This window comes from Pongo pygmaeus, chromosome 16 (genome assembly GCF_028885625.2).
Source record: "Pongo pygmaeus isolate AG05252 chromosome 16, NHGRI_mPonPyg2-v2.0_pri, whole genome shotgun sequence".
Classification (NCBI taxonomy): domain Eukaryota; kingdom Metazoa; phylum Chordata; class Mammalia; order Primates; family Hominidae; genus Pongo; species Pongo pygmaeus.
This window is the reverse complement of record NC_072389.2, coordinates 99,624,585-99,647,541: the sequence shown is the minus strand read 5'-3', so window position 1 is coordinate 99,647,541 and position 22,957 is coordinate 99,624,585. Positions and strand designations below refer to the sequence as shown.

The following is a 22,957-nucleotide window of genomic DNA, read 5'->3' as shown; positions in this document are numbered from 1 at the left end:
ACAAGGGTCAAAGCAAATGACAAAACTGCAAGTGGGTTACACGTGTTGACATGATGTTAAAATTGATTTCTTCACTGGGTGTCGAAGTACAGTAGACATTGCACACTCACTGGAGGTTGCAGATTTCCAAAACAAATGAACTAGAACTAGTTTCACAACTCTTGGACTCCCCAAACAGACTCCCCTGGTCCAGTTTGAGGATATATAATCATTGAAGAAGTTAAAGAGAGACAATTTTGAAAGAGGATTTTTAGAGATGGCTGTGGAATCTGTCAGCGCCTCTCCCTGCACCCCATCCCAGAGCCAATGGGTTGAGGAGGATGGCCTTCTTACCTAAACTTTTAGTGACAGGAGTTTGGAACAGGCATCTTGGAACATGATATGGATTCTGCTGTAAGCAGAGGAGGCAATGAAGGAGAAAGAGAAATGGTAGAAGAAAGAAGGAGCTGTAGGAGGAGAAAGGATTTCACATTAAAACAAGTTTTGGCAATCCAATTTCTGAACAGAAACCATGTTTGCTATTTAAAGTCACCTGCAGGTCTGTCTCTGGCCTAAGAATGAATTGAATATTCTGGGATACCCAATAAGGCAACTGGAGACAGCAATCAAGTTAAGTTTCTAGGCAAACTAAACATGTCCTGCCCCTGCTTGCAAGAACCTTATGTTGTGAAACAGGGAAAATTCATGATAAATCATTAGCTTCTCATATACATGAATAACAAGCAGAGGGAGGATAGACCAGGGTTTGAATTCTGCCCCATTGTAGTACTTAGAAAAATATCTTATCTTCCTAAACCTCAGTTCATTCATATTTCAAAGAGAGATTTCAACCCTTGCTTTGTTTGGTTATCATGAGAACTTCATGAATCACATTAGCAAAGTGCAATCAGTTAACCCAACATCTGGCATATAGCTAGGTGGTCAAGAAATGTTATTTCTCTTTCCCTTTTTATAGTAAAGGGAAGAGGAACATTCTATCTATGGTTCAGCACGAAAGCTGAACCATGGAAACGTTTTTGTACCAAAGATCTTGCCGGAGAGTAGTTGAGCATCATTGAGTTCTTAGAATAACCTGAGGCTGAACAATTATTTAATCATGCTGAGTAATTAGATGAAACTTATGAATTAGAACATGAATAAGCACAAATATGAATGTAAAGCCCAACCTCATGGGAAAAGACATCTGTCCTCATAAGCTTTCTCAGTTAGGAAAGAAGGTGGTCTCAGAAATTCTATTTAAAAGCTAACAATAAATATATAAGGAACTCAAACTATTTAATTCTGTTTTGTTGTTGTTGTTGTTGTTGTTTTTTGAGACGGAGTCTCACTGTGTCGCCCAGGCTGGAGTGCATCCTGGAACAGTATATGGATTCTGGCTGTAAGCAGAGGAGGCAACGAAGGAGAAAGAGAAATGGTAGAAGAAAGAAGGAGCTGTAGGAGGAGAAAGGATTTCACATTAAAACAAGTTTTGGCAATCCAATTTCTGAACAGAAACCATGTTTGCTCACTGCAAGCTCCGCCTCCTGGGTTCATGCCATTCTCCCGCCTCAGCCTACCGAGTAGCTGGGACTACAGGCACCTGCCACCACGCCTGGCTAAATTTTTGTATTTTTAGTAGAGACAGGGTTTCACCGTGTTAGCTGGGATGGTCTCTATCACCTGACCTCATGATCCGCCTGCCTTGGCCTCCCACTGGGATTACAGGCGTGAGCCACTGCGTCCAACCTATTTAATTCTGTTTTAAAAGCTAACTGGAATATATAAACAGCTCAAACAACTTTACAGAAAAAAGATCTAATAATTTGATCAAAATATGGGCAAAAGATTTGAATAGACGTTTCTCAAAAGAAGACATACAAATGGCAGATATATGAAAATGTGCTCAATATCATTGATCATCAGAGAATTGCAAATGAAAACTACAATGAGATATCATCTCACCCTGTTAAAATGGTTTATACACAAAAGGTTGACAATAACAAATGCTGGCAAGGGTATGGAGAAAAGGGAACCCTCATATACTGTTGACAGGAATGTAAATTAGTACAACCACTATGGAGAAGAGTTTGGAGGTTCCTCAAAAAACTAAAAATTGAGCTACCATGAAATCTAGCAATCCCACTGCTGGGTATATATCCCAAAGAAAGGAAATCAGTGTATCAAAGAGATATCTGCACTCATATGTTTGTTGCAGCACTGTTTACGATAGCTAAGATTTGGAAGCAACCTAAGTGTCCATCAACAGAAGAATGGATAAAGAAAATGCGGTACATATACACAATGGAGTATTATTCACCCATAAAAAAGAATAAGATTCAGTGATTTGCAACAACATGGTGGAACTGGAAGGTCATTATATTAAGAGAAATAAGCCAGGCAGGGAAAGACACACATCACATGTTCTCACTTATTTGAGGCACCTAAAAATCAAATTAATTGAACTCATGGACCTAGAGGTAGAAGGATGGTTAGCAGAGCTTGAGAAGGATAGTGGGGGGATGGGGGAAGGTCGGGATGGTTAATGGATACAAAAAAAAAATAGAAATAATTAATAAGACCCACTATTTGATAGCAGAATAAGATGACTAAAGTCAATAATAACTTCATTGTACATTTTAAAATAACAAATGGCATAATAGGATTGTTTGTAACACAAAGGATAAATGCTTGAGGGGATGGATACCCCATTCTCCATGATGTGCTTATTTCACATTGCATGCCTGTATCAAAACATCTCATGTACCCCATTAATATATACACCTACTATGTACCCCAAAAATTTTTTAAAAAATAAATAAAATTTGCCGGGCGCAGTGGCTCACGCCTATAATCCCAGCACTTTGGGAGGCCGAGGTGAGTGGATCACGAGGTCAGGGGTTCGAAACCAGCCTGACCAACATGGTGAAACCCCGTTTCTACCAAAAATACAAAAATTAGCTGGGCGTGGTGGCGGGCACCTGTAATCCCAGCTACTCAGGAGACTGAGGCAGGAGAATTGCTTGAACCTGGGAGGCAGAGGTTGCAGTGAGCTGAGATCATGCCACTGCACTCCAGCCTGGCAACAGAGTGAGACTCTGTCTCAAAAATAAATAAATAAATAAATAAAATGTATGTCTGATCTAAAAAAAGCTAATAATGATAGCTCCTTTATTGAGTGCTTACTGTGCGCCTGAGATGGTTCCAACCATTTTCTTTACAGGTTGCTTTGTTTCCTCTACCTGCACAGATGAAGAAACTGTGGCACAGCCAGGTCCAGGCACTTGCCCCAAGCAGTTACTCAGTGGCAGAAGCAGCTTTTGAATTGAGATAAGCCTGTGCACTAATCTGCTATGGTACAGACATGACTTTTGAGATATACCGAGCCAAGACTGGCTTTGTCTAGTGTGCCAAATGAACAAGGCCCTGGGATATTGCTTAGCAGTGACAGTCACGTCTCAGGAATGGCTGCTGAATATGAACAGGGACTGCCAGACAGCTGCTTCCTGATCTAATGGCCTCTCTTTCTAAGGGCTGTCTTCCACATCTACTACGTGGATCACATTCAAAAGCAGGGCTATGTTTCTTCTGGAAGCAAGCAGCTACCTTGAATACAGAAAAATATTCAGGTCTTTACTGCCATCGTAAATTACTTGTGGCCTTGTGAAAGGCTGAGGATGTCGCCAAGCAGGAAACTGTCAATATACCATCAAAGCCTCCCCACCCCATCCCGGCCCCCAATCTGTGCATTGATTATTGTTCTACAAAATCAGCAAAAAATAAATGTTTAAACTAAGTTCAAAAATGAAGCAAAATAATACCCTCTAAATATATGTCTCTCTGTGTGTATTTAATGTATCAATTTATAGTCAAAAGCTAGAAATTATCTACCAAGGAGGCAATTTATACTGTATTTTTTGTCCCTAGAGAAAAAAATGCATGCCTTCTCACAGAACAGCAAAATTTGCAATATGATTGTTTTATATATATTTTAGGCCATTTGTGCAACAAATAAAATATTTTTAAATCAACCAGAAACAAGTCATATTTTGTAATAGTATTAAAAAATAGAATCTATTAGTTACATGCCTCATTTAAAAAGGCTGAATTGTTGGCGGGCAATTTGAGGATATTAGTTGCATGGAAACACTTGCTTTGGATGGTTGATCACGATTTTATGTTTTAATTCTACACAAGATTAGTTGTTATTTTGATTTGTCCAACTCTAATATCATTGAATATTAAATCATTCACCAATACATTTTCTATTTCTCATTTTTTATTTTGATAATGATGAATATTTAAAAAATAAAAATGCCATTCAAAAACAGGGCTTTCTTTCCTATATTGTTGATGCAATTTTCTACTGTGTAATTCTGACTATATTCCACATATATAACTAATGTGTTTGTGAATCACTCATTGATTCATTCATTAAAAATATATTTATTGAGCCAGGAATATATGTCAGGAACTGGGTTAGCTGCAGAGGGACAAAATGATGAGCAATATGGTCATATTTCCTGTTTTTAAGAAGCTTATGGTCTTGAGCAAGTGTTGGCAAAGCTTTTCTCTAAAGAGCCAGGTATTTTAGTTTTGTGGGTAGTTGCAACTACTTAACGCTGCTGTTACAGTTTGAAAGCAGCTATGAACAATATGCAAATGAGTTAACGTGGCTATGTTCCAGTAACACTTAATTTTGCAAAAACAGATGGTGAGCTGGATTTGACCCGAGGCTGTAGTTTTCCAATCCCTGGTCTAGAAAGAAAAGTAAATATTTATCAAATAATCAGACAGATTATTTGCCATGGTAAGTTTGCTAGTTGTAATTCACAATTGGCTTAAGGGCCGTGAATGAGAGCTGCCTTTCACTGTAAGCATGAGCAATAGACTGGTTCCATGTGGACAAAAAGGTCAGAGAAGTATCTCCTGGGAGAGGAACAATTGAGCTGAAGTTTGAATCAAGAAGTAGATGTTAACCTGGTAAAGAGCGAAGGAAAGAGCGTTGCACGCAGCAGGAACAACATATGCAAAGGCCTTGTGATGCAAAGGTGTTCTAGTTTTAGGGAGTGAAGGAAGACCATAGTGATTGAAACAAAGTAAACAAGAGGGAGTGCCATAAAAAATAGAGATGTGGACAGAGCTTTTCAGATGACTAGATATTGAACAATGCTAAAGTGAAGAGTGTTTTGTTAGGTCTCCCCAAAGGGCCAACTCTCAGCTTCCATTTATAAATCTGGACCCGGAGCCCAAAGCTAAGGTCATTTCCCCTAAACCAAAGCAAGGCTGTGAGGTTCAGTGATGTGTCTCCTTAGAGTGGAAACTTGGCCTTAACTGACTTTACTGCTGTGGGTGGACACATGGCTGGAGGCAGTGAGGAATGAAGGAGCCAGTTTGAGGGCAATCGGAAGACTCAACTGGAGTCTTGGCTTCCCCATGTGACCTTCATGAAATCATGAATACTTATGATGTAACAAAATTTAGAGATCATCCAGCTCTGCAGTTTTCACCTTGTATCTCCAGGATCCCCAGATTGCTGCAAAAATACTCTGGAAAGCCCAGGTAGGTGAGGAACACAGTGGGCAACCAGGGTTTCAAATCATTCTGCTCTATTAAGATCTATGAAAAGATAATTGAATCCTGAATAAGATTCCACATTCTTAAAGGTGGCAGAGGGCAGGAGAAAAAAGTTTGAAATCTATTACCCTATAGACAATTTCTATTACATTATAGACACTTCCCATGAAAACAAACCAGCTCCCCTCACTTTCCATTGTGCTTGCTGCCGTTCAGCTTGAACTACACCTCCTGTCTGATTTCTTATGCAAGGTTCTGGACATCCAGGAGAAAAAGCTCCTCCTGGAAGATTTTCTCAGATGGCCTTTGGCTGCAGTGGTGCCTCTTGGGAAAACCTGAGGCTTCTGCTGACTGGCCATACATTGTGCACCATGAGCCTGTCCTCTGAAATAGATATCAGTTCACCCTCCTTTCTTCTGCACAGGCCTGTGGTCCCATTCAAGGACATCAGATGGGTAAATAAAGTAACTCTGCAGACACTGAACTGCAAAATGTAAATGGGACATGGAAACTGAAATGTCCTGTTATAATTCAGGACTTTTCAATTATTTATTTCAGGACTAATTCAATTATTTCTTTCAAATTTTATTTTAGATATGGGGGTACATGTGCAGGTTTGTTGTCTGAATATATTGTGTGATGCTGACGTTTGGGGTCTGAATGCTCCTGTCACTTAGCAGAGTACCTAATAGTTTTAAAACCTTTTCTTTCTCTCCCTCTCACCTCCAGTAGTTCCCAGTTTCTATTGTTCCCATCTTTATGTCCATTAGTACCCAATATTTAGTTGTCACTTACAAGTGAGAACATGTGGGCCTTGCTTTTCTCTTTCTCCACTAATTCTCTTAGGATAATGGCCTCCTGATGCATCCACGTTGCTGCAAGGGACATGGTTTTATTCTTTTTTATGGCTGTGTAGTGTTTCGTGGTGTATATGTGCTACATGTGCTTTATCCAGTCACCTAGGTTGACTTCATGACTTCGCTATTGTTAATAGTGCTGTAATGAACATACAAGTGCATATTTCTTTTTGGTAGAATAATTTGTTTTCTTTTCAATATGTACCCAGTAATAGGATTGCTGGGTTCAATGGTAGTTCTGTTTTAAGTTCTTTGAGAAATCTCCAAACTGCTTTCCACAGTGGCTGAATTAATTTACATTTCCACCAGCAGTGTAAGTGTTAACTTTTCTCTGCAGCCTCACAAGCCTGCTGTTTGTTGACTTTTTAATAGTAGCCATTCTGACTGGTGTGAGATGATACTTCATGGTGGTTATGATTTGTGTTTCTCTGATAATTAGTGATGTGAAACTTTTTTTTATGTTTTCTGGCCACTTGTATGACTTTTTTTTTTTGAGAGGGAGTCTCGTTCTGTTGCCCAGGCTGGAGTGCAGTGGCGTGATCTCAGCTCACTGCAAGCTCCACCTCCCAGGTTCACGCCATTCTCTCTCAGCCTACCAAATAGCTGGGACTACAGGTACCCGCCACCATGCCTGGCTATTTTTTTTTTTTGTATGTTTAGTAGAGACAGGGTTTCACCGTGTTAGCCAGGATGGTCTCGATCTCCTGACCTCATAATCTGCCTGCCTCAGCCTCCCAAAGTGCTGGGATTACAGGAGTGAGCCATTCCGCCCAGCCATGACTTATTTTGAGAAGTGTCTATTCATGTCTTTTGCCCATTTTTTGATGGAGTTATTTATTTTTTGCTTGTTCATTGTTTAAGTTCCTTATAGAGTCTGGATATTAGATCTTTGTCAGATGCAACATTTGCAAAAATTTTCTCCTCTTCTGTAGGTTTTGTTTCCTCTGTTAAAAGTTTCTTTTGTGTGCAAAAGCTATTTACTTTAATTGAGTCCCACTTGTCAATTTTTGTTTTTGTTGTAATTGCTTTTGAGGACTTAGTCATAAATTATTTCCCAAGGCTGATGTCCAGGATGGTGTTTCCTAGGTTTTCTTCTAGGATTCTTGTAGTTTAAATTTTTAATTAATCTAGAGTTAATTTTGCATATGTTGAAAGGTAGGGGTCCAGTTTTATTCTTCTGCATATGGCTGGCCAGCTATCCCGGCACTATTAATTGAATAGAGAGCATGTTGACTTTTTTGAAGATCAGATGGCTGTAGGTATGTGGCTTTATTTCTGGGTTTTCTATTCTCCTTCATTGGTCTGTGTGTCTGTTTTTATACCACTACCATGCTATTTTGGTTAATTTGCAGATGATATAAATCTATACCTAGAAAACCCTAAAGCCTTCACCAATCAGCCATCAGCCATGAGTTCCAGGCTCCAGAAACTGTTGAACAACTTTGGTAAAATTTCAAGATACAAAATCAATGTACAAAAATCAGTAGCATGTCTATACACCAATTATATTCAATCTGAGAGCCAAACAAAAAGAAAATGCAATCCCATTTAAAATAGCCACAAACAGAATAAAATACCTAGGAATGCATTTAACCAAGGTAAAAGAACTCTACAAGAAGAGCACTGCTAAAAGATATAGTAGATGACACAAACAAATGGAAAAACATTCCACACTCACGGATTGGAAAAATCAATAACATTAAAATGGCCATACTGCCCAAAGCAATCTACAGTTTCAACATGATTCCTCTTAAAGTATCAACGTCATTTTTCACAGGACTAGAAAAAACTTGATTTTTGATTCCTGTCTTTGGTGTGGCTCTAAGGTTCGATTTTCAAATTCAGTAATGACTGCCATTTTAAAGTGGGATAACTTCTACTGGAACCAAGAGGCCTGCATTCTTATCTGCTTCTTCCATTGCTTTTTTTCTTTTTTTGTTGAGACAGAGTCTTGCTCTGTCACCCAAGCTGAAGTGCAGTGGTGGGATCTTGGCTCACTGAAGCCTCCACCTCCCGGGTTCAAGCGATTCTCCATCCTTAGCCTCCCAAGTAGCTGGGACTACAGGCGGGCACCACCAAGCCTGGCTGATTTTTGTTTTTTAGTAGAGGTGGGGTTTCGCCACATTGGCCAGGCTGGTCTCGAACTCCTTACATCAGGTGATCTGCCCACCTTGGCCTCCCAAAGCTGGGATTACAGGCATGAGCCACCGTGCCTGGCCTCCATTGCTTTTTAACATCATCCCATGTTACAGTTGGCATTCCTATCACAATTTTTCTTACGGGCCCCTTGAATTCAATTTGTTGCTTTCCGATCCATGTCTTTTGCTGCATAGGCCTGCTAGTTCTTGCCTCTACTTATTTAATGCCAACATCGAACAGAATCTGTAAATAAAGGAGCAAATTCATTCCTCATTTCTGAGGTTGGGTTTAGCTGTGATAAACCTGTTGTGTTCCAATTTAGAAATGTACTAAATTTAACTACACTTCTGCCAATATAGCCTTTGGATCTGTATTGGCAAATGTTTCATCAGACAAGCTGCAAACAGTTCTGACTGCTGAAAATCTCCAAAGTGGATGTTCCAAGGGCTTTTTAGCCAGAAACTACCTTAGACAAGTGATGGCCAAAGTGTATAGGTGACTTAGTGATTTTAGCTACTTGGTACATTGTAAATTTATACGACCTCATTCTCCAGCTCTTCAACTGAGCATATGGGAGAGAAAAAGAAGATGTCCAAATAGCTGCTCCCATTAAAATCCCCATGTGTATGAACTCATAAAGCCCCATGTCCCTGTTTCAGGCTGGGATTCTGCATTTCAGCTTTGCTGTTGGCAGCAAGACGCTGTCAGGTCCCTACAACTGGTTCTTAAATGTGCTGTGCTCTTCTCCCTTGGTCACGGAATTGGACTGAATTGTTATGATAAAAAGTGTGTGCTATTTGGATTCCCAGAAGGCAATGTCATAAAATATCCACTTGTCGAATTTTATGTGAGTTGATTATACATTTATCCATTACTCTTCTACTGCCCTCAAAAAAGAATAAGAAAAAAAACTTTTTGATTGAGTTTTAAAATAATCATCCATATGAGTGTTCTTTTTTAATTTAGGGACCAATTTCAAATATTAAAGCTTCAGAGTAAAGAGAATAAAGACCTACTCTGCAGTAAAGCAAAAAGGTACAATGAGAGCTGCAGTCTGGAAGAATTTTTAAATTGCTGCTAATGGGAAAAATGAAATGAGGCAACTGGGGATAAAAAGCATGTTCTTGAGATTGTTCTTTAAAGACAGAGCCTTCTAATGTCTGCAGAAATGTGTATTGCAGAGACCAGAAAAGTGGATTTACTTATTGTGTAATAATCTACATTTTCTGTAAGCATAAATCTCTTATGTGATGTCTGAGCATTCATATTCGGAAAGACTTCAGTATGCCACTTTCGAATCCAACAAGGTATTACATGGCAGAGAAATTCACAAGGGGTTTGTTAATGCTAAAAAATCAAGATACAAAAAGGTACACTGAATTAATGAAAAAATGCCATTTAAAAATTGGAGAGAGTATACCAAGCATTTTGCATACATTTTCAAAATCTGGTCATCCGCTTTACAATATAAGGAACACTAAAGGCCAGTAGTGTGTTGGAGTCAACTTTCACTAGATCAAGTCAACTTTCACTAAATCATGATGACTGATTTTTAATTTCTAGGAATCTTGTGAAGTGGTTGCTGAACTTAACCATTACTTTAAAAACACAGAATATAAACTCACTATTAAATACTTTATAATAAAACAAAGGCAATATTCAAAATTTAACAATTTCCATTTTTCTAATATTTTTGTCCTATTTACTTATAGTTATTATCACTGTATGGTGCAAAGATTATAGATTGATGTAATACCGTACATCTCTCCCTACCTTCACATTCAGTAGGACAAACTGTCACTTGAAATAGACCACAATGGGAATTTTTACCCCTCCAAAATCAGCAAATGATGTAAACTCAGCTGAATTCATTATTTTGTTGTTTGTCTAGACCTAAGATAATTATGGAGAAAATGTTTATGAGGCAGAATAAATTTAAGAGAAGGAGGTCAGGTGCAGTGTCTCATACTTGTAATCGCAGCACTTTGGAAGGCCAAGGCGGGAGGATTGCTTGAAGCAATCAGGAGTTCGAGACCAGCCTGAAGAACATAGAGAGACTCTGTCGCTCCAAAAAAAAATTTAAACTAGCTTGGCATGATGGCACACACCTACAGTCCCAACTACTTGGGAGACTGAGGCGGGAAGCTGGCTTGAGCCCAGGAATTCGAGGCTGCAGTGAACTGTGATCATAACACTACACTCCAGCTTGGACGACAGAGTAAGACCCATCCTTGCCTCAAAAAAAAAAAAAAAAAAAAAAGGAACGTGTTCACAGCTATTAGATTGTGAATAGCACAAAAATTCTTTCAGAAACTACTCTTTCATTACTCAAAAATTATTATTTGATTTGGCAACAACATCACTTAGGTCTCTAAGTGATTAGTGATATTATTTCACTAATAAGCGAAATTCTCACATGTGCCTTTGTTGTTTCACTGTTATCTTATTGTAAATGTAAATTAAACAGCAACAAACATTCATTTGAGAACTACAATCACTCAGTCAATCCCAGCCACAGTTTAGCTGTGGGTGTAAGAGTAGGCAAAAATCAATGAAACGATTCTGCGATTAACTATCGGCTATAGGAAATTTATACTACAGAGTATTGTATACTGTATTTATAAAATGTATGCTACACATCTTTTATATCAGTAAAATCTATGATAAACTCGTATGTGTATATATGTGCATATATTTTCAAAACAGTTACCAGCACACAACTGAGTAAGGCTCAGAGACTGTCTTCCCCGAGGTCACACAGTGAGTGAGTATTAAGGAACTGAGGCTGGTGATAGTGAGTAGCATCTACTAGAGGAGGTGAAAAATGTCGATGCTCCAGGAGTTTCTGCAACCCGTTCTTTACAGAAGTCACCACGGCTTTCTATGCAATCTCCTGTTTGTTTTTTTCTGACAGTTGCTGGGAAGGGTTGGTCTGATAAAACCCATGGCCACCTCAATACTGTCCCTCCTTCTTTTTTTTTTTTTTTTTTTTTTTGAGACGGAGTTTTTACTCTTGTTGCCCAGGCTGGAGTGCAATGGCACAATCTCGGCTCACCACAACCTCCGCCTCCCGAGTTCAAGCGATTCCCCTGTCTCAGCGTCCGGAGTAGCTGGGATTACAGGCATGTGCCACCACGCCTGGCTAATTTTGTATTTTAATAGAGACGGGGTTTCTCCATGTTGGTCAGGCTGATCTCGCACTCCCAACCTCAGGTGATCTGCCTGCCTCGGCCTCCCAAAGTGGTGGGATTACAGGCATGAGCCACCGCGCCTGGCCTCCCCCTTCTTTTGAGTATATAATTAAACACACACAAGCCTAACCAAACCACTTGTATGCGGGTCTTTCATCAATTACGTTTCCAAGCCTCACCATTGTCAGCCCTCTGCCTCCCTTTCCTGTAAAACATAGGCACAAATTTTAAGGATATCGTTCTCTCACCCTTTTTAAAGTAATGTCACTTTCAGACAAAACATGCTCTTCAGTAGTTCCCTATTGTAGGAGCTAGCACTTAGAATAGGCGCATGACCACTTTTATCTGAAGTTTTTACTTGCTGTGTAACAGCAATAAAATAAAGATCTTACATTTTTTTACAGAACTTTAAGCTTTATAATGTATTTTACCACCACTGTATCTTTTGACCCTCATTACAGTGGTGAGATATGTAGGATAGATCTCATTTAACTTAAAAGGAAATTGAGGCTCAGGAAGATTAAAGCAACTCTCTATGGTTATTGCCCTATCATATTGTAACTCAGGTTTTATTTTTCATCGTCACAGCACCAAACACCCTGAAGTGGAAATGTAAAAAGAAAAAATTCATAAGGTTTATTGGGCAAAGCAAGGCAATAAAGAGAATTACAGAGTCCAAATAAATTGAGCAGGAAAACTCCCATCAGTTCCTCATTACAGAAACAGAAGAGCAAGGAAAGGAGAGAAAAGGCATTGGAGACAAAAGTTAGTTCTTTGCAAGTGATTTTTCTCAAAGAAATAATGATTTCATCTAATCAAAAAATCATATCAGTTCTTGATGTAAATTCACAGCATCGATGAGCTGATTCTTTCATTGTAGAATAAGAAAAATGAAAAGTAATTGAAAAGGTAATATGTATTAGTATTAGTTCACCTCCATAAGCAGTTACCATGTGCCAGACATTTTACCAAGTGTTTTAAGTCAATTACTCATTAACTTCTCAAAATAATCCTGTGAGGCAACACTGTGGTCATTCTAGTCTACAGGTGAGAAAACTGAGCCTTGGAGTTAAATACATTTTCTCAAGTGAAAAGTCCAGAAACTTTTATTTGAACCCAGGTTTGTCGAACTCCAGAACCTGTACTCTTAACCCGTATGCTAATCTAGAGATAAAGTGGATTGCCTGTTGCTACTCATCTTGAGGCATTTTATAGCTGCTGCTTCTGCTCAAAAAGCCTATGTTTTCTTGACATTGAATTGGGTAACTCCGGGAGCAACATAAGCTTACAATCCAGCCCTGGACATCGGTGCAGAGCCTGCCCATTGGGGTCAGTGCGGACTAACAGAGGAACCCCACCTTGGCACGGATTGGCTGTATTTCTTTGAGCACATGGCATCATCTCTGAGCCAGCTTCTTTATGATAATGATAGGTGAACTTTTGCAAGGGCTCAATGGGACAAAATGTATTAAATTGCCTCGTACTGGAATGTCTGAGGTACTCAGTAAATGCTACTGCATCCTTGCACATTTTGGATTTGCATCATAGGAATGTTCCACCAGGAAGATTCAAATAAAGTTCCCTACGTGTGAGCTGGACCCCAAGCAGAATACACCTGCCTGGGAGAACTACATAAAACGGGAGAGGGCAGATGTCTATGGCTTTCCATATTCCACACCTCAGAAGCATGGAAATGGCACTGATGGGGTGTATGTGTGATCACTCAGAGGTAATCCTGTGCATTTATTCTCATTTCTCCACCCAAGGCCTCTGAATGATCTGAGGACCCACACAGTCCTCCATGGCTATGAGTTTTAAAGGTTATTGAAACTAAACATCTTTCACTTTGACCATCCTTTCTTCTTTCCAAGAGGAATTCTCCTCTATTTCCTCCAAAACGCTCTTGATTCTCTGCCTTTTGCTAGGGAATTTAATTAATGCATCCTAATAAAAAGGAGAACCCATGTGAATGTGAGTTAGCAGGCTGAAATTCAGGCCACCGCTATGTCTCATATCGATTATTGCTTCATTTTTTTTTACTTGGTTTATCGACTTTCAGCCTCACCCCCATTCTGGTTCATTCCACATGGTGATCTTCCTAAAACTCAGATATCATCTTGCCCCTCTACAGCAAACATTTCTTCGTTGGCTCTTCATGTCTTCAAAGGAAATTCCAAACTGCATTGAAAACCTCCCATTGTCCTTCAAGCTCCAGTACCTGATCAGTTCTTCAGCCTTATCTCTCACCACTTTAATACCATCTATACTGTAGTTACACTGGATTATTTGTAGTTTTGCAAATTCAAAACTTTACTCAGATTATTTCTGCCTTTCTCTTATAATTCTTCGAACACAGATTGAGTATCACCAGTGTCTGGAGAACCTGGGCTGAAAGGCAGCGGCTATTTTGTGCTTTTTTACATACTCTATCACTATCTATCTCTATCACAGCTCTTACCTGGTAAGGTGATAATTGTTGCTTACTTATCTCTTTCTTTCACTAATTCAGGAGTTCTTAAACAACGGGAACTGTGTCTTTCTTTCTCTATATTACCAGCATTCCTTCTAGTGCTTTGTATATAGAAGGCAATTTGGAAATGTTTGTTAAATGAATGCATCTTACTTATTGACATAAAATACACTCAGACTTACAAACATGTATAGTCATAACTATATCTCCATCCACCTTTGCAATTTTAAAACGATAATGTATAAATAGAAACTGAAAATCAGAAGAGATAAGTTTCAGTTTCAGCTCTGCTACTTATAAACTGTGAGCATTCAGGCAAGTCAATGAACTTTTTAAATCTCTTTATCAGTAAAATGGATGAATACATCCACTCTAGCTATCTCAGAGAATATATCATGACTAGATGTGACTGCAGGATGGATCTGGTCATACCCCAGCCAAGTCTCCCTTTTGGAGTGAAGGACCTATTAATTTCACCAAGTGATGGGCCAGATAGCAGCAATAGATTGTTAGCTGTCAACCCTATGGGGAGTGCCTTGCTCAAGATTAATTCCTTTTCCTAGCAAGGCTCTTATTTAGTGACTTGGTACGGGTAAGGTTACAAAGATGGGGAAGAGCAATCCCATCTTCAGAGCTTCCCACGGGGTTTGAGGTCTCTTCTGACACCAGCACACAGCTCCACATCTCCCTGTTCCCATCCTGCTATGCTTCAGTCCATACTACAGATGCTGCCTCCAGGGACTCTCTCGATTGCACCTCCTGCATGCTAATTTATTAATCTCCAAAATTCCCTTTATCAAAAAAAAAAAAGCTATCTTGAAAAGGGGTCATGAGCACAGACTTCTAGTGCTACTTAGTATAGATATTGCAAAAACAGGGTTTTATATGGAAAACTGTAAAGATAGAGCAACAATAAAGCACATATAATCCAAGTTCTCCCATCCCATAGAAAGGTATGCTTAGGTTACACAAAGCTAAAATAGATCCATCATGGCAAATGATCCAGTAGAATGGTTATGTTTATACCCCCTCCCACAACTAAAGTTTTCTATATATTTGCAGGGGGTGTGTGCAGGGACTATCTATGTGACTATATAACTATGGAAAAATTACCTTGCTAGAAGGAGGGACTATGTGAGGCCCAGTAGCTAGAATCGGCTTTTTCTTTCTTTGAGCTATTTTGCACCTGCTGAGCCAGCTTCTGCTAAAATACTAAAAGGGGGAGAAAATCCAGACCATCCAGATTTGCCTCTCTTTGCCTCAAGCCAAAAAAATTCTCAAAGATGCTCATCAAATCTCCACCAGAGTCTTTCTGAACTACATAATAATCATGAAGTCTTTCGATAATAATCTCTAATGTCTACAGTCTAAAACTCATAGATGTGTTATCTCACGCAATCCTTTCAATAATCCTATAGGGTAGAAACTATTATGGAGACTAGATGAGAAAATGGAACTTAATGAAAGGTTAAAATTCTCTCAAAGTCTCATAGCTGGTAGGCAGTTCAGCTGGCATTGGCACCAAGCCAGAAACTAGGGTTTTAATTACTCTGATCCATGACTTCCAATGAGTTTCATCAAAAATAAATTATAATTATAATGATATAATGTGTATTAATATCAGTAGAGTACATTATGATACTCTGTCAGATAAAACTAGATTATCTTTCAGATAATGCTGTACTAAATAATTGTGTTAAAATATTTTTAAAAAATCTTCGTCATCAAATTTGTGTTTTTAAACTATAATGTATATAGAAATCACAGGAAAATGCAAATTTTAGGGCCCCACACCCAAGAAGGAATTAGATAGGCCTAGAAATCTGCCTTTTAGAAAGAATCTTCAGTGATCCTTATTGAGATGGGTCTCAATCCACACTTTGAGAGATGTGAATCTAGCTGTTAGGTATATAGCATTTAAAACCATTAAGCACATGGTCACTTAAATGTATGCTTGATATCATTCTACTAAAAACAAAATTGAGCACTAGACATTTAACTATGACTATTATTAACTTATCTCTACCACATTGTAGATTTTACTTTCACTGTTTTTATTTACAGCAATTTTAATGTCTATACGAGAGGATTATGTATGTTCAATAGAGGTAAATAGTGTAGTATCTATCACGTGAAAGGCACTTCAACCCATTATAACTAACCGTCGTGTCACCACAATGATTCCTATAAAGTAGAAAATTGAGGTTCAGAGAAGTTAAGAAATATCTCCATATCACACAGTTCATAAATGCCAAAGTTAAGATTTAGATACTGGTTCAGCAAATTCAGTAGCCAATATTGTTTTCACCAAGACACAATTTTTCCCAGTCACAGTCTTCAAATCTGTTGAGTTGCTTCATGACCTCTCACAGATAACTCAAGTCTAAATCCTTAAAAAGAGAGCCAGGGGTAAAAGTATTAGGTTCATCTTATGGTGAGTTCTCTTCAAGCCACATACACATTTAGCTCCTCTTCATCTAGAAACAGGGAATTGCCTACGTTTTTAATACAGAAGAGAGAGGCTAAGTATTTGTGTGACCATTTCAAACACTTCCAACTGCTACCACCCCAACAAAGGGAAAAGAAAAAAGAATGAGAAGAAAAGACAACAATTCGCATTTAAGGTACTTATTTAGATTAATGAAGCAAAATGTGCCTTCAGAATCTAGCACTAAAGTTTTGCTTCTTTTTTTTTTTAATGGTGGGTGGGTGGAAATGTGCCATATTTATCTAAACACATCTTATAAAATCATCTGGTGTAGGCGCAAATTCAGTCTCCTTGCTCTGGTCTCTTTTTCTTCCCATTCCCTCAGGGGTAGCTTTCTGGGAATTGCTAATTCATCAAGGATGCTGAAGAGGACAGGACCCATGCTGATGACTCACATTCTTTCAAATACAGTCAAGGGTGGGCCGGAGGACTGCTTTGGTTGAATCCCGTTACACACATCCTCTGGCTCTCTACAAGCTATTTGTAGAAGCAGACAGAAAGCTCCAGAGAGACGGTCCTTGTCAGAGGGCTGGGAACAGCACCAGAAAAACTGTTTCACCCCATCTCTGACTCAGATACTTCCTGCCCTGGCTGGAATCAGATGTTGCCAAGACAGCTGTGGGAGAAAAAAAATGGAAGAAAACCTAACTTTTCAAAAGTAAGCTTCTATTTAAATGGAAGTTAATCAAGTAGTTGAATTTGGACAAAGATTCAGGTTGTGACTGCCCAATGCCACCAGAAAGTCTGAGCTCGGTGCCAAAGTCCCTCGTGGCTAAATCCACCAGTTCTGGCTGGGTGGGTCTGAGGAATGCACTAGGTGTTAGTCACATCCGGACTCCGCAGATTCTGCCAGGGGTTCACCTGGATGACAACAACTGAGCAGCCAGGTTGGGGGAGAGTGAAATCTAAAATGCATCTCATTTTCTTTCGTATTTTTTAAAGTAGTGAAGGGCTAATTTCTACCGTATTTATTTTCTTTAGTATTTTTTAAATACTAAAAAAAACTCATTTTCTTTAGTATTTTTTAAAGTAGTGAAGAGCCAATTTCTACAGTAGTTATTATTTGTGCTGACTATACAGGCACTGCTTGATTAAAATAGAATGTGGACAATTCACTAAAGCATTAATAGAAAAAGCCACCCAAAGTCTTACCACCCAAAGATAACTACTATAAAAAATTATGCACTTGAATCCATAACAGAACATTTATACTCTTGTTTGCTAGTCTGTATATATGTATATGTATTATATTAGTGACCTCATATAATATTTTTGTACCAATTTTCCACTTTATATGAGGTTATTAAAGTTTTTATAAACTTTTTACAATTCTGATTTCTTTCATTTTCTCTCAAATTGTTTTCTCATATAAAAATAACATCTCATACTTACTAAGTGCTCACAATGTGTTGTCACACAGTGTTCTAAGTGCTGTATATATATATGTGCTAACTTAATAGTCACAACAAAGCTTAATTTATATCTGAGGGAACTGAGACTCAGAGAGGTGAACTGACTTGCTGAATGTCACACAGCTGAAAAGAGGGGAAGCCAGAACTTTTCCAACTGATCAGATAAAGAATTCACACTCACTGTATATACCTCTTGTCTCTATATAACCAATTCTTCCTTAAAAAAATAGGTACATTTTATCATCAAATAACTTTTCTCCTACCATAATACTCTCACTCCAGGGAGCCATTTGTTTAACAAATAATCACTGGGATCATACGCTAGTCCAGACACTGTGCTAGTTATTGGGAAAATACAAAGTTAAAGGGGACACAACTCTGATTCACTCATTAATTTATTAAAGCACAATTTGCTGAACACCAAATGTGCCCATTGTTCCAGAAGCTAGAGGTATAAAAGGAAAATGGTAGAAGAACTTGTTTCATGGAGTTTATATTCTCATTGGGTGGAGAGAAGACAAAAACTAAGCAAACAAAAATATTTTGTGATGCCAATGTTGTGGAGAAACAGCAAGGCAGGAGGTGGGGAGGTTCTGGTGCTCTTCTCCGTGGGTGCTTGGGGGAAGGAAGGCCTCACAGGTGAATGGCATTGAAACAGAGACATGGGAGAAGTGAGGGAGTGAAGCACATGGCTGTCTGCATAAAACCATTCTGCACCATGCCACAGTTCTGAAGAGGGGCGTGAACATAAATATAAATAAGTGTTTCATAGCAGGGAAAGCAAGATACAATCCATGGAAGCAAAGACCAGGAAGAGCAAGCCATCGAACATGGCAGGAGGGAAGGCTGTGCATGCAGGGGTGGTGAGGCATAAATGGCCAGAAAGTAGGTGGTAACCACATTATAATGAACTTGAATGTCAGATTGTCTTACTGCAGTAAGAAGCTGGTCTACAGTGAAATATCACCTCACACCTGTTAGGATGGCCATTATAACAAAACAAAACAAGAAATAAAGTGAGTAGGTCAGATGTGAAGAAACTGGAACCCTTGTAAACTGTTGGTGGGAACGTAAAATCGTGCAGTCATGATGGAAAACAGTAGGAAAGTTATTCTGAAAGTTGAAAATAGAGCTACCATGGAATCTAGCAATCCAAGTTCTGGGTATATGTCCAAAAGAAGAGAAATCAAGATCTGGAAGAGTTATCTGCATTCCCATGTTCACTGCAGCATTACTCACAATAGCCAAGATATGGAAACAACCCAAATGCCCATTGACAGATGAATGGATAGAGAAAATGCAGTAAATATATATAATAAAATATTATTCAACCATAAAAAGAAGAAAATCCTGCCATTTGTGATGACAGGGATGAACCTTGAGGCTATTGTGTGCTAAGTGAAATAAGCCAGTAACAGAAGGACAAATACTGTATGATTCCACTTATATGAGGTATTGATAAAAGTCAAACTCAGAGAAGCAGAGAATAAAATAGTGCCACAGGCTAGAAGAAGGAAAGAAATGGGGAGTTGTTGTTGAATGAGTATAGGGTCTCAATTATGTCAGATGAGTAAGTTTTAGAGATATGCTGTACAACACAGTGCCTATAGTTGACAATATGGTATTGTGCACTTCAACATTTGTTAAGAAGCTAGATCTTACCACATACACACACAAAACAAAACAACATAATAAACACAGCAACATAAGAAAACTTTGGGAGATGCTGGATGTGCCCATTACCCCAACTGTAGTGAGAGTATCCAATGGGAGTTTAATCCAAACTCATCAAACTGTACACATTAAATATGTGTAGTTCTTTGTTCACTATACCTTAATAAAGCTGCTTTTTATAAAAAGCTGGTCTGCAGTCTTCTATCTCTAGAATTCTGTCATCAACTTGTTCCCTGTTTTGATAAATCCCAATGAGAAACTTCATACATTTTAAGTCTCAATCATCAGAAACCCAATTTTTAAAAAAGGTTTTGGTGTTCAACATTCTTTAGAAAACACTAACAATTGTCTTTGCTCCTAGACTCTTAAAGGAGCAATGAAAGAAACTTTATCATGCCTAAGATGCAGCAACACTTCTTCTTTTTTTTTGAGACAGGGTCTCACTCTGTCACCCAGGATGGAGTGCAGTGGCACAATCTCAGCTCACTGCAGCCTCTGCCTCCCAGGTTCAAGCGATTCTCCTGCCTCAGCCTCACAAGTATCTGGGATTACAGGTGCACACCACTACCACCCAGCTAATTTTTTTATTTTTAGTAGAGATGGGGTTTCACCATGTTGGCCAGGCTTTTCTTGAACTCCTGACCTCAAATGATCCACCTGCCTCGGCCTCCCAAAGTGCTGGAATTACAGGTGTGAGCCACCACACCAGGCCCAGCAACACTTCTTAAACACCTTCTTTATAATTCTATCCCTTCCACAGCCTCATGCCACCTATTAGTGGCTTTGGTCGTTTTTCCCTTCTGGTTGCATGGGACCCCCAAGGTCACACAGGTGTCTTATTCACATCTGCCTCTTGTTGGCATCCCTTTCTTGTCCAATATCATTTTAAATGACTGTGCTCTTGACTTGGAACATGTCTCACCTTGGAATGTAAATCCTCCATCACTCTTTTTTTCAAGAAGAGACACACTTGTCAAAAAACAAAAACTTCCTTCCCTTGAAGAACAAAATCATTGATTCTGTTTGCAAATTATACACATTTACAAAACCTTTAGCTCATAGCTCCAACGGAAATATCCAACCCCTAAGATCCCTTGTCCCTAAAACTGTAAATTTAATTTATCAGTAGCTGGCACCATTTCCCTCTCACCTTGAGTTGAAACCATCAAGACCAGAGGACTCCTTTTTTATTGGCTGATGCTCCCAGCAGCCTGGCTGTCATGGGGAAGGTGCACTCTCTGTTTCCTTCTAGAAGGGACGCTGGAGCCTGTATGTTAGGTCTCCAATCCCTTATGGAAGGCTCTGAAACATTACCTCATTAGCTCTGCCTTAATGCATGGCCAGGATTTTATGTCTTTTGCTGCATTTGAAAGACATAAAATCAATTAAAAATTTTTTTTCAAACTACAATATAGGTCTCGTAAATAAGCAGAGATGCACAATTCCACAACACACATCAACAGTTCTTGTTAAACCTCTCTCCCTCTGACAACATACAACAGCTCCTTCTTTTCCAATTCATTACCACCTCACTCATTCTTTTCCGACTACTAAGCATAACTTTGAATAGAGTCTACACTTTCCAAAATCCTGTGCCCTTAACAAGCCTTCTTGAAGCTCAAAATTCACTGCAGAGTATAGTCTGTGACCTACACTGAAGGTGTCTTGCAAGAATAGCATCCTGTTGAATTCCATTGAAGAAACGTTTTCTACATAACAACTGGCATAACATTAGTGTTCACATTTCAAAAAACAATAATGAAAATATAAATCCTGGTAACTTTGGTATCAAGTCACTGTTATTTGTAAAGATGTCAAATAAATATAATGAATTAGAAGTTAAAATGACAGTTTAACCTGAAAATTTTCAAAGACAAAACACAGCAAAAGGAGTAGGAGATAAATGGTAAGGACTGCTAAGGTCATTCTCCTGCCCTGAATCGACCTTCCCCTGAGTTGTCTGAGGACTGGGGTTCATTCCAACTCCCTTCAATTGCCTTGACACTCAACCACCCTTCCTGAACCTTCTGCCTCATTCTTCTCTCTCCTCAATAAAACATTTTTGTATCCAAACCTAAAATAACTTCACTGATTTTTTTATAATTGTAAAACAATAAAAACTCATTATGAAAAGTCCAAATTATATAAAACTCTAAAAAGCAATAAAAATAATGGCACCACTGAGAGATGACAATTATTAACATTTTGTTATACTCCATTCAAGACAATTGTAATGTGTGTGTTTATAAATATAGATATGCTTTTTTAACCTTAAAAACTTTCCATGTTTATAATATATGTCATGTCATATTTATCTTTATTTTCGTTTTAAATTTTTTATGCTATAATTTATTTGAAACTATAAAAGTAACACATATTCATCATAATAAGTGAGACAACTCAAAGATGTGAATAAAAAAATTAATCATCTTCTTTGATCTTTTCGTTTTTTTGTCCCCTGAGCTAACTAACCCTCTCCAAGGGTTTAGTTTCCACATAACAACCAAAACATTGTTAATTTGTAAGATTTTTGAAAAACAGTATAAAAAAATAGAAGCATAACATGTTTGGGTGTTGTTTTTCACCAGCAACAGCCTTCCTGAGAGAAGAAGAACGATTAATTTGACGTGCTCACCTATATTCTACCGATTTTGCTATATATATTTTAATGTTTATACTTAAAATAACCAACTTTTGATTTTGTTGATTTACTCTGTTGCTTCATTATTTCATTATTTATTAGTTCATTAATTTTTATTCTAGTCTATTATTTTCTTTCTTCTATTTGCTTTGTGTATACTTTAATCTTTTTAAACTAGTTGCTTAGGGTAGGAAATTACGTGATCAATTTGAGATTTTTCTTAAAAAATAGTTCTTCATAGTTATAAATTTCCCTTTAGTACTACTTTAGCTGTATCCAATGAGTTGTGGTATGCTGTTTTTGGATTTTGTTCACTTCAAATGTTGATTTTCAAAGTATTTTCTAATTTTACATGTGATTTTTTTTCTGTGACCCATTGATTATTTAAGAGTATGATTGTTTTTTAAATTATCACAAATTTGTAAATTTCCTTCTGTTATTGCTTTCTAGTTTTATTTTATTTGACTCAGAGAACATACATTTAGTTATTTCAATTCTTTAAAATTTATTAAGTTCTTTAAAAAATATTGCC

General features: G+C 38.2%; 2 long non-coding RNA genes across 2 annotated transcripts in view; one reads left to right on the top strand and one right to left on the bottom strand.

The window, feature by feature from the left end:
• LOC129014206 (uncharacterized) overlaps positions 1 to 22,957 on the bottom strand; it is a 157,988-nt gene that overhangs the window by 111,620 nt on the left and 23,411 nt on the right. The gene's annotated exons all lie outside the window — the stretch shown is intronic.
• LOC134738246 (uncharacterized) overlaps positions 1 to 22,957 on the top strand; it is a 205,247-nt gene that overhangs the window by 163,598 nt on the left and 18,692 nt on the right. The window lies entirely within an intron of this gene.